General features: G+C 30.3%; 1 protein-coding gene across 1 annotated transcript in view; it reads left to right on the top strand.

Annotated features, from left to right (window-relative positions):
* LOC124540859 (serine/threonine-protein kinase MARK2-like) overlaps positions 1-14,331 on the top strand; it is a 167,620-nt gene that overhangs the window by 817 nt on the left and 152,472 nt on the right. The gene's annotated exons all lie outside the window — the stretch shown is intronic.

The following is a 14,331-nucleotide window of genomic DNA, read 5'->3' as shown; positions in this document are numbered from 1 at the left end:
GTCTTGTTAAGAATCTGAATAAAATACTCAGAAACAATGGCAAATGCACTGAGAGTCATTTTCTCATTAATATATTCTGTCCTGTTCAAGAGACTGGTACTGAAAACATGTCTCTATTTTAATGACCAAAAATTCTAGTAGGAATATCTGGTAACTGATTCATAAATAAATTCTACAAAGGATTTAGGAACAAAATAGGTATATTAGATCAATATTATAAACAAATAATATATATAAAGATTATGATATAAACACCTATAGCAGCCAATTAATATATTTTGTATTATTTTTAGATGCTTGTTAAAATTCTCTGTATAATGATTTAAATATGAAGAATTCAAGAGATACATATTTCATTCTTTAGCATTTCTGATTAGTGCATTGGTAAGCAGGACTAGTTGCAAAGTATAATACTAGTGAAGACTGTCTAAGTTAAAACAACAAACAAATAAATCATTATATACAACAATATATTTTAAACAAGCTGCTGCTAGTTGCTGTAATCTAGCTTAGAAAGTGTTCAGTGTTGCATGCAGTCTAAACTATCAAATTCATTATCCGTTTGAAGTCTATGAACCTTGTTTATAAAACCAACGACCGTTTCTTTAGTAAATTATGTTAACCAAGTAATGATGAGGTCTATGACACTTTCATCTCAATTATGGTGTTTATATTTACTATAAAATGTAATGGAATAATCTAACACTTAAATAAAATTGTATAAAGCACCATTGTTAAAAGACTAATAATAGAGTTAATATGAAATTTTGATCAATATGATATGATATTAGTTAAACAGGCATTAAGTATAAATCAATCCAAAGGTTTAAGTATATAAACTATCACTAAATAAGTTAAGTATTTTGTTCATAAAGGCTCACATTACAAAATAAAATTATGATTTAATCAATTTTCTTAAGTCAATGTTTGGTAATGCAATGGCAAAATATTGCAAAATTGCTTTTAATTGTATGTAATTGTGCCGATGATATATCCTATAGTTCAGATAATTTTAATGTCCTAATTTATGATACAGTTACCAAAATTTTTTTATTGTTTTTAGAGAATAGTGTTCTCTTATTAAAATAATAATTTAATATGTCAGAGACATTATATATAAATAAATTAAATGGTTTTATAATATAAATTAGTGAATTCTCGATATGTAAATTTTTTGGCAGTTTAAATTCATTAGATGTAGGTATTGTTCGACATCAATACTCAATTCATATCTGACTCACGTACAATGAGGCTTATAATGAAAACATATTGTTTTAATCAGTTCATTATTAATTTAAACGTTAGTATACATAGTATTCATTAATGTAAATTTGTATGTTTGAAGAATAAAACAAGTATTTTTGATATCGATCAATATTTCCGATAAATATTTAAAAGGCTGTGTAAATATGGTGATTTATTTATAATCATTATGTCATTATCAGGGATGTGTTGTGTGATCTCAACATATATATATATTGTTGAAAAGAAACAGGCTTGTGTATGAGTCATATATTGTAATAATGTAACAAGAGGTAGCTTATGTGTTTATATAATATTTAACATATATGATATAAATGGAAAAACAGTATCAGAATTTTTCATAAATACAATGTTTTTAAATTGACAAATACTAATATTGAGTAACTTTTATAACAATCACATTTATGTAATACCCCAAGATGAGGTATATTTTGAAATGGATATTAAGTACAATAATATAAATAACCTGAGTACCACGATAATACAAAAATTCAACTTCTTTTTTATACATATAATTCACCGTTTATTTACAACAGTTAATTTTAAACCATGCATGTGTTTATAATGTATCTTTACTAATCAGTTCCCTGATATTCTTACTAGTTATTTATATTGAACCTTTTTTGTACTTTTTTTTTTTCAAATAGTGACTGAGGAATCTTCTTTATGAGCTTTATGTAAGCTTCAAGCCGTTATGTCAAGTGTATTTTTGTCCCGCGTGTTTTCGTTTCCATGTTGTAAATGTATGTTTACTATTGAATGTTAGTAATGAAATTTTGATTGGAGAAAGGTTTTAAAGAAAGTTATATAATAAAAAAATATATATTTTCAAGTTCATTGCTCCTAAAAAAATAAGACGTATTTAGTAAGGAAATGATTTTGATCGTTGAAAAACATAAGCGGTTTAATTAATACGCTTTATAGTTTTTTTTTTCATAATACTAAAACTATGTCGAAAATTCTTATTTAAACTGTATCGTCTATCAATCATTACGTAGTAACGGCCTATTTATCCATTATCGCACAGATTCTACTATAATTGTATCGTATTTGCTTACGGTATATGACGTCATGCATAAAATATTAAGTATTACACGGCTTGTTACACCGGATGAATGATTTTTACCGGTTATTTTTTATCCATGTTTACGTTTTTTTTTTATTTCGTTTCACAGTGATTGAATGCGTGTGAGATATTTATATTTTTGAAATATTTTCACATTACTGGTTTCTTTATTTACAAAAATTTATGAGTAATGTAAGGTTTGTTATCGTATTGCATAATTTGCATTAAAGATAATGATTTTATAGTTTTGTTATTGAAAATAATATTATTGTCGATGGTCTTAAGGATTGTATCTTTCCTGTTATAAGTAATTATATATGTAAATTATAGTAAATATTTTCAGATTATTGAAGTATAGAAACGTTTATGAGTTATTTAAAATCTAATCTTGAATCTTATACGATATATATTAAAACAAATTAACCATTTGATAAGAAAACAAAGGTACGAGTTATTCTAATCAGAACGTACGGATAAATATCAACACTAATATAAATGCGAAAGTAACTCTGTTATCTTCATGGTTAAGCCGCTGTACCGATTTTGATGTAATTTGTTGAAAATATGGAGATAGTATAGTATAGATATAGAGATTGAATCCCTCTTACGCGTGAATGGGTAAATGGGTGTGACGGTTTATCTGATGAAGCTGCAAGTACGGCTATTCTTTAATAAGTTAAACAGATATCTATATATATGAAATAATATTGCGTGTTATTTGTATTGATCCTTTTTACATGGATCCTTCTTGTCAGTACTTCTTGGTAGGATAATCATGTTTGAGATAGTAGAGTACACTTTTCGGACTGATAGCTAATGTTCGTAAAAATAGGATTACGTATTCAAGTGCTTGTACAAATGACAATGGACCCCTATAATTGAATTACTATGTAGAACACTAAGGCTCCAAAATATTTTCTCTATTTTTTTATATAAAGAACTCGTGGATCTCTTGACATATTATCAATTTAAAAAGAGACGTTTTTATTTGTAGTAATACTTACAACAATGCACTTATTTAATTCACTAATTTGTCTCAGCTATTTCTATAATCGTATCGATTTTATAAAAAGTACATGACATTATTGACTTTGCAATTTAATCAGGATTAAAATTGACGATCGAATCCGAATATATTCGGAAGTGAACGGAATGATTAAAAATATTTGGCAACGTGTTCTCTCCAATTTCACTGGGTTCATCGTTATGTCACGATATGCAGGACGTGGGCCGGGAAACTGCGTAGGCATGGTATATCGGTTGGATATTAGGTTCGGTCTAATTGGCAGAGATATGAAGTTTTCGTTGGAGTCGACTAATCCTATATCTACGTAAATGGATGAAATACTTGAATGATGTAGAGATATTTCCTTTCTTAAATGTAATAATAATCTCACTTAACTATTATGTAATAACGACCCGCTCCTGCTTCACAAGCCTGCAATTATGAAAGTAAATATTACGATCACTCTTGAAAAATTTGTCATCTGTTTCGGAGAAACAAATTTTTACTTCTTTAAAATATAAGTAAAGATAAATTTTTTGATTGAAAATTTTTCATATAACTAATTTGGTTAATTATTTAAACTTTTATTCTTAACGAGATATTACATTATAAATGTAGTAGTTAAGTTTTAACATTAAAACTCATACTCAACGATATCGGTGACCATTTCCAAGTTTGAGTATAGTTGATTAATATTATTAATATTAATTAAAATTTAAACGGTATTTTGTAAAGCTCGTTAATTAAAATGTACTATAAAGAGTATTTTAATTTCAATATTGTAAAATTATTATCGATGTTATTGAAACAAGCATGTATGTAGTATATGCTTTAACTCACTTGATAATGCATAGTAAAAATTCGTTCATACCTATTGTAAATAGGTCTGTAAGGATACAAAGCTTACCCAGACGTCTTTGTGCAAGCAACACGTATAAGCTAGTGACTTAAATATTGAATCTCGTCACGATGATTATATTATATATCAAGAGTCAAATATATCAAAAGACCTCAATATATCTAAATGCATTCGATCGTCGTGTTAAACGATTAAATGTAAAAGTACTAACGATTTGTAATGAGGATTTTACCTAAAGCAACTCGTCAAATAAGTAGGTAGTGAGTCGATTTCTCAAATTGAATTACATAGTCAAATATATACAATTACATTTATATATAAAATGTAGGGAAATCAACGATTACTAACTCCACGCTTTCTTATCACATGTAATATAATTGTGTAAGTTGAAATTGTTAATAGGTAAAGATTTCTTCCATTTCTATTAAAACTAGCTTACATCCCGACTTTTTTCGGTTTAAATAAGATCGTAGCCCTACTGCTCTGATCCAATCGAAATGATAAAACCTGCTCCACTTAAATGCAAAAAAAATAAATCAAAATCGATCTGTTAGGTGTTTATCGACATACATATGTACGAACAGTGGAATTATACTCGTATGTATATAGAAACGATATTCAAAAAACTATGTTAAAATTTGGCATGAACGATTTCGTGTGATGAATAACCGTTTAAATTCGAGATATTAGAAATATGGATTTAGTTTTTATATCACGTTCGAATTATTTTATAATTGAAAACGTTTGGTTTTAAAATATTTTTTTACTAGCGGCCCGCCCCCGCTTCGCACGGGTGCAATGCTGATACAAAATATACTCCAGAATGTTTTTATAAAGTTTTTCAGACATTAGACAATACTGCTATGATATTGCATTTTAAACCTGTAAAATCTACGAAAATATTTGTATGCGTTACAAGTTATAAAGGGCGTTTTATTAAGCTATATATTCAATGAAAAATGTATTTAAAGTACTTAATTGGATAAGGATTAATGTCGTATTGCTTCAAAATGCTTCGAAAATAAGCCATTATTTCTCGTAAAATGTAAGAGATAAGAAATGGTCCTTGTGGGATGGGTTACCTCTAAGAAATAGAAATATATAGCGTCCTTTTTGTAGACCTTTTTAAGGTGTACAATACTGTAGTACGTTATTTTGATCTACATCGTGGAGCAAAAATGTATTTATTTACGACATCACATTAGAAATATCTAATATTAACAGTGTTTCTCTACTATATTGGGCACGTATTGTACGTATAAACGTGCCTCTTGAATCACTCTATCTAATCAAAACCCGTTGTGTAATTTTAAAGATCTAAGCATACACATGGACAGATAGACAACTATAAACGGCATTGTTTTATACTATGTAATAATGGTACTCGGGGATACTTCTTACTAGTGTTTATTTATTTATTATTAAATTGATTATTGATCCGTGAATTACCACCTACATACAAACGAACAAAATATTACCATCTTATAACATTAGCATAAATAATTTCGTCATAATAATGACCCGCTGTTTCAGCATTTCAAATGATTTCCTAAAACATGACAAACCAATCACAACGCTTATTGGTCTAGGGCGTAGATTGTCTAGACGGCTAATGGGACCTGAAATCACTAACTCTAAGGCGAACCATCCACTGCAAACTGCAAAATCATCGCTCGGGCATAGCTTGTCATTAATTTTCGATTAAACGAGCGAAAGAGATAGCGACAGTAATTAAGTCTTGTATGAGTGAGATGGAATTAAACATGATTAGTCTGACTGTAATTACATTGGAGTCACGTGACTCAGTTTCTACTTATGTTTAATGTATTGCTTAGCTTTTTGTTTAAATTATTTAATTGTTTTTCTATTTAAGTTTAGGAAAATTTGAGATTGATTATATTTTACTATGTTATAAAACACATTTTACTTTCCAACAAGAAATTATTCAAATGAATTAAATGTGCATGTTGTGATCATACTGTTTGTAAGTGGAAGTGTGTTTGAATGTATGTTTGTTTCTATGATCGTGATCTTATATCATGTGAGATGTCAATTATGTTAAATAACTATCGTCAGACGTATAACTCTGTAAATAAACCGCTAATGAAGTTTTAATTTAATTCTGTTTTATTTAATCAGTCTAGATTGATAATAAAATGAACTCAATTTACAACAGCTTAATTCAGTCGGTAAGGACGACTAAGGAGAATTTATGTTTGTGGCAGAATAAACAATTTCATTTTTTTTTATTTTTCATAAGTCTTCTTTCAACGGATACACAACAGAGACAGGATTACCGGATGAGTATATTGATTATTCGAGATAGCGATAGAGGCGTAGTTTTATATCGAAACATCGATTAACCCACAGGTAGTTTTGTGTAGCAAGAACTCAACGCTCGATATCTCAAAAAGGCAATTTTGCAAAAATATTACCAAGTATCGATGATAAAGGCGAGGGAGTGCGAATGAAACGAAAATATTAAAATTTCATAGAAGAGAGCGAGATGGTACGGTATATCGCATTAAATTGCGTGATACTTGATGTGGATTGATTTAAAATCCACGTTACTGTCGCATAGATTTCAGGATATTAATATCGCCCTCGCCTATTGATGTGATGCTTATATACATTGGGGGTGGTTTCAGGTTGTATTCATTATTCGGTTCATTGATGCTAGGAATCCGTGAAAATTAATGAATAACATGAGACGAATTCCAATGATATAGTGACATATATGTCTTCCAATATATGTGACAATATATCAAGTCGTTGAACTTTCGTGTAACTAGATTGTCAATATTTATTAAGGGATAGAAAATCATAGCGTTTCACGCACTATATAAGTTTTAACGTAATCTTGTTTTTGGCCAATGAGCTATTGGTATTCTATCCCAAAATAAATTCCAATCAGTTCATGAAATAGTTAAAAAAAATACAACCGAATTGAGAACCTCCTTTGAAAGCAGTTTTAAAAATCATACGTGCTTTTTCGTGTAAATGTGATATACGCATCACGTCTGTTGAGATACGACGATTTGAGTTAAAAATACGAGATAGACAGATTTACTTTTGCATAATATTTGGATTTGGAGGATGTAGGTACGTTTATCTGCTAATTGGACGTTGCATTTTATTCGCAAGCTTATATATTTTCCTGGAATAAAGTCTGTTGTAAGCTGTACATGTGTCTAATAAGACTGTAAAACTGATTTTATGATTACTCATTCTGAATTTCATTATATGTTTCTAAAGCCTATTGCAATTGAAGTAGGAATAAAGATAAACAAACCACAGATTTACATTTTTAATAGTAATAACTCAACTATATATGTGCATTAGTATTCGTATAAGATTAATATATACTTTAATATTCAAATTGCCGATAAGTTTTGTTTACGTTCGAAACGCCTTTTTTTGCAAATTCATCGTGAATATCATAAAATAATCAAGCTTTCGACCAATGATATCGCATTAATTTGTTATTAAGTGTTGTTTGAAAAGAGTATATACATGTGTGCAACATAGCGATCTCCTGCTGCCTAAAAAATGGAAGGGTGTCTACCCCGATGTATTTGTACATACCGCTACGAAGTTGTCCAGCCTAGTACCCGTATTGGTACATTATATTTCCCTATGGTAAGCCGTCTAAATTAAATATTACACGTAATAATTAAAGTATAATTTACGTGGAATAGAAGCAATAATGTTAGCAGCTTTAAGCTCCTCCCGTCATTGTGTATGAGGTCACGTGTCCTTCCGACTCCACAGCGAGGAGTTTCTCACGAACGGAAATCAAGATTGACTACTGAGATGAACAATTAACATCTCGGAAACTAGAAAAGAAAATGTGTTGACAGTTTTTTTTATATCTTGTAGTTTAGAAAAAATGATACTAATAAAATAGATATTTTAATTTCGTTCGATCTTGCTGTAATTATTCAGTGATTTTAAATAGTATTCTGTATATATAAATGTAATTATTCATCGAAATAATATTATATGTACTTTAATAAAAGGGAAGTAAGTTAACTACTGAGTTTGTTGTCGGTTTCTCTCGATAGGATCTTTATTGCGAATCGTTGGTTTGCTAACGTTTAATTAAATCTTGCAATATTTTGATTTTCGATAAAAATAGAAATATATTTATGCTCATTTTAGATACAATACTTCACTCTTTTTTAATATTGTAATTTTATTTGTTACTATGTATGATACAGCTCAAATGAAAAATAATTTGAAATGTATAAACATTGGTTATTGAATTTTTTATATTTGTCTATATATAAGACATTATGAACTTTTTTAGTAATTTTAGACGAAGAATAATATAATAACAAATAGAATAATTTTAAAAAGTTTAATTTAACATTCAATAACACACAACCAAGGTTTTTATTCAGCGATGATGATAATGAAAATGTTCCCCCTAAAATGTCCATCGAGACGTTGACGTCATCAAAGGCGACTCGTTGAAATCACATGGATGACTCTCAATCAAGTGCACTTAAGCACAGTGTTTGAATTGTATCATCCATGTGAGTGTATAATAAGGATGCGAAGTAATCAAGCGATACGTAACATAAGATGAATATTTAGTACACTCGAAATGCAGCGACGACCAGACATTCGTTATTATTTATGTGAGTTTAATCGTTTCGAATGGTTACATTATTATTGTTGTTATTATCGCAACAGTTGATAGGACACGTAAATATAATCAGAGGTCTCGGGCTTTCTTTAACTTTTGTAAACCATATGTGTATCGCATTGCATTCGGATTGATATTCGTCTATAGTTATGTGTGATAGATACGTATTTACATGTACAAAACAAATTTGTACACTCTAAATATTATAGATAATTAGACTAAGATTTTGTGTGGTTTCTTGTTACTTAAGCTTTAGTATTTAAATTTGGTAATAGGATAAGTATTAAGGAATTCAATATGTTTTAGACGTATGTTTAAAACGTATTACTTAATAAAATTTTGCCTTTTTCTGTGTCTCATGAATTTGAGATCATAATCATTGATTAGGATTCACGTCTAACACTTAGCCATCTCGACTCGACCACAAGCAAACTATAAGCAAGTTTATTTTGAGAAATTCAATTCTCTGTTTTGGTTGAATTCAGATGACCGGTTCGAGTTTCAAATCGATCGCGTTCAATTATATTTAGTCCATTTAAACGAATCGTATTCGATATATTTATAAATACTATTATATAATGACAAACAAATTTTATGCAATGTCAATCAATACGTACAGTCTATTTCGAAAGCATATTGGAATTGACAAGTTAACAAATAACAATGCTATTGTTGTAACATCATTTTATAATCATTACCATCATCATCGTTATAGGCAGCCAGATTATTTATCGAGGCTGGATATTCAAATAAGCTACTCCACGGCGTTCCTTCCTTAGGTTTTTTTCTCCGCAGTTGGTATGAATTATAAAATGTTTTGGAATGTGGATTTCACTAAAAAAGAACTGTAAAGGTACTCAGTAGTAACGTTTAATTAGGTTTTACGTTATTTAACATATTTGTCAAATACTGTAACTGAATTTTATAAGTTACATTCAATCAATGGAGGTAAAATTTTTTGAATACATATAGGCTTGACAATATTAAAATACGCAACTTTGTTCCACTTAGTTCCGACATGAATTAAATAAAAGCTCGTTAAAGAATTTTATACTTGATAATCAATTATTACTAAATATATATTATGTACAGCTTTATAATGTGTATATAATTGCATCCGGGATGAACATCGACGAAAACTTAACTTCGCGTTTTTTTATCATTTATAGATTCTCGTATAGAATAATATTAAATTGTCCTTAAACGTTACCTATAAATTAGTTAAGAGTAGATATATTTTTTACATCGTTGCTCAACTTTGTTATTTTTTGATGGACTGTACAAAACCGCAGCCGAATAAAAAAAAACAAATACACGTATTATGTCATGTACGATGGTTTGGTCGATCGGTCAACCGGTCGGTACACTTGCATAACTGGGTTCGATGTCAAGCTAAACATGGATACTTGACTTCGCGTCATATAATCGTTTCGCTGGAATAAAGCTTTCCTTCATTAAATTAACTTTAACCGAAATATTGCGTACGTATTCTGTTTAATATTCCACCGAGGAAGAGCACATTGTTTGAGATACTAAGCTAGCTGCTAATTCCTCGGATTTATACTGAGCTATATCTGACATAGTATTTTTAATTAAAATATTTATTATTGGATTTGTTGAGCTATTCCCCTTTGTTCATTTATCTACATTAATATTATAAAAGCAAAAGTAATCGAATCTTTTCCTTTTTCACAAACACACAACTGAATTTTTTTATGAAACGTGCTACTTTCTATGCTCAATACCCGACGACGAAGCCGCGGGTGACTACTAGTATATATAATATATTTAATTAACAAAATAATTTTAATTCAATGATCCTTGTTTAATGCATAGCACTAATCGTTGAATATGTATTTAGTCCTGCGAAACTTAGTATTACTGACCGGATTTAATAAATTAATAAATCATGTTTATGCATTCGTGGGAATTGCAACCGAAGTGTAAGTTACACTCGTAGGGAATGTTGCGTCAAATTATGCTAATACTAGCGACCCGACCCGGCTTCGTACGGGTGCTGATACTAAATATACTACAGATTTTTCCTTGTTTCTTTACTACATTGTCCATATATTATACACACAAACCTGTCACTCAATCCGTTGCGTAGTTTTAAAGATCCGATGTACATATACACAGGGACAGACAGCGGTAAGTGACTTTGTTTTATAATTTGTAATGTAATCATTACAAATTATAAAGAGGGAAATATTGTTTGTTTGTTATTCCGATATTAATATTTGTTCCAGGGTTGACATATTTTAATATTTTATGTTTTTAATGCTGCATATTTAAGATACAAAACAAAAATATAAATAGGGTTTTCGAAGCGAGCTCAGCTTAAATTTAACTGACATACTCTGAAAGATTTGTATGCCTCCAAAATGTATACAGAAAAACCTATCTATATTTAGTATATAATATAAATATTTTACTCGTTCGAATTCAGGACAGATATCTGGTCGTTTTATAGACATGCTAATGGTATCTATATAAAGTACACAGTAGGTATCAAACCAAGGATGTTTTATATATTTTCCTCGTCTTAATTATAGCTACAACATAGTGAACAGCTATGGTAAGACAGCCAGTGTCTATTTATCGCGTATTGCCTAATGGTCATACGATTTTATAATGCCTACTATTCGTAAGACAAATGGCTTATTTAACACGAGTAAAGCTTCGAATGTCGTCGATAATGATCACTAAATCTCAATAGTATTACATTAATGTTGTATTCATATTGTCTTTACGATTACGTAATACTGGATTTTTGTATTTATGTAAACAATATTTATATGTTTATGGTATTTTTAATTGCTGCCCTTGATCGAATGTAGCAAAAAGATTATTATACTGAATATTTATAGATTAACAGTCTTAGATAATAAATAAGTTTAATTGTGTAGTATGTATGTAATGATAACTCCGCTCATAGTATATAAAATATAAACAGTTAATATCCACGCGCGGCTTCGCGTGCGTGTGTGGAGGGGAGGATAGGGGTTACAGTTGTTAGGCATGATAAGTATTTATGCTAATCGAGACTGTAGTCTATCTCTACGTCCAGTTTCAGTCAGATCTCTTCAGCTGTTTGGACGTGATCGAGTATCAAACTTTCATCCGAAAATTCTCAGTTGTAATATTAGTACGATTGCACTTGTTTCCTAAAAACGTTAATTTTTATTTTATGGTATACGTTGGCGAACGGGTATATGGACCACCTGATGATAAGTGGTCAACATCACCCATAGACAATGACGATGTAAGAAATATTAAATATTAACTATTCCTTAAATCGTCAATGCGTTACCAACCTTGGGAACTAACTCTCTCACTCACCCTTCAAACCGGATCACAACAATACTGAGTACTGTTATTTGGCGGTAGAATAACTGATGAGTGGGTGGTACCTACCCAGACGGGCTTGCACTAAGCCCTACCACCAATGTGCAATGATTAAATTACTTTCAAAATCGGAAGCCAGCAAATATGCACAACTGTGTGTAGAGCATAATAGGTAGAGCAAACGTATCACAAAACCGCATGCAATAATCAAATGTATCAATCATCTTTACTCCCTTTCGCGATTGCAATACACAATATGTAATATATAATACGAAAAGAAAAGTTTATTAAGTGATAATAATCTTATAGCTGTCGCATCTGTATAGCTAAAGTCGTATACGAGTCGGTCGCAAAAACTTCACTCCGTAAGGCGTTCTGAGATGACCATGTAAGGTGTAGAGAGTTGACACTCCTCCTTACTAGTTTGTAAATGGTCTTGTGTTTCACGTTGAAAATGTGTGTGACACTTTCTAAGTCATACAAATTTATGATTGCTCTAAATAGTCTATTATTTATGTGTGACAATACGATTAGGTCCGGTACATATTTTTTTGGTCAATGTTTGTAAATTTGTTACTTGTCTCTTTTCCTTTGGAAGAGAAGGTTTCGTTACTTTATCCATCGTAGCATCTTAGATCCCAAAGTTGGTGGTCCAATTGCGATGTTGGTGACTTTTGTATTTTGTCCAATGCCAATTTTTATGGGCGGTGCTTGCCATTTACCATCAGGAGATTCCATTGCCTTCATTGATTAAACAAAATAGTAACACTAACTCATTAAAACTCGGATTTGACTACCCGATCTTCAGTTGTTCACGCGTTCTATTTAACTGCTGGACATGTCGGCGTTATTTTACACAAACGGTCATTTTCAATGTAGATAATACGTACGGGAAAACGAAACACAATATATTATAGTGTATTTATTCGACAGAACATTAATGAATATAATTACGTACCTATGGTTTTTATTGATAATGACCGACTTGATTGTAAACGTATGTACAATGGAGAACGGAATAAGCAAATAAATATTAAAAATAGATAAGGAGAGACATTAGGTCACACTTGATAATGCCTATGTATTGTTTCTTGTGTCTGTAGTAACATTTACTCACGTATATGTAAAAATATAATCAATATTAATAATAATAGCAGTACCCCGCTCAGAGCTACAGTGACTTATTTATAATTTACTATTCTAATCGATGTGTTTTTTTTTTACAAGCGGAGCAGCTAATGAGCCAACTGGATGCTAAGTGAACAACACCGCCCATAGACATTAGGTAATAACTATTAACCGTTCCTTAGAACGCCAATGCGGTGGCAACCTTGAACTGACGTTAAGTCCCTTGTGGCTTACTCACCCCCTCAAACCAAAAACAATAATATTATGTATTAATGTTTAGTAGTTTACTACATAAAATGTTCGATTGGTTTCAAAATAATTTCCAATTCATCGCGAAGCGTTTATTAATAAAATAAACGTAATGCAACAGTTGATAACTTGACCGAATGGCGTACGTGTCGGTAAAAACATCTGCCTCCTAAAATGGACAAATATTTCAGCGAAATGACAGCGTTAAACTTTGTTCAAATACGTTAATCGCTCGTAGCTTTTTAGGCCAGTACAGCTATTCTGTAAGAAATCACTTCGTATCTCACTCGTGAAATGTTGACAACCGACTTATCACCAACTAATGATCCTATAAATTGTATCCTATAAATTTTGCATCTATCATATTCACTGCTACATATCACATTTTGACATTTCACGGTAGCGTTTTGCGGTGAGATTCGTATTCTTGCTCCGGAATAGCCCTACTGCTTACACAAGGACGGTAAGCTTAAGTGTCAAACAGATCCCTTTTTTTGTTGAGTTTAATTAAATTGTGTAAATTGAAATTTATTATCCAAAGAGCTTTATTTATTAAAGTATATAACTATTAAATAGGGTTTATGAAGAAATATTAAACATTTATTATATGTTTCAAAATTTGTAATTATTTTTTTTTATACTTGTGTTCAATTAATATAATAATTCTAATATTATATATTAATAATATTTCATTGTCTTATCATTATTGCGACTAAAGATATTATAAGATTTTATAAAACACGTACTGAATATCCAGAAGT

Source organism: Vanessa cardui, chromosome 26 (genome assembly GCF_905220365.1).
Source record: "Vanessa cardui chromosome 26, ilVanCard2.1, whole genome shotgun sequence".
In the NCBI taxonomy this organism is placed as follows: Eukaryota; Metazoa; Arthropoda; class Insecta; order Lepidoptera; family Nymphalidae; genus Vanessa; species Vanessa cardui.
Note: the sequence above shows the minus strand (reverse complement) of the source record. Positions and strands in the feature narration are given on the sequence as shown.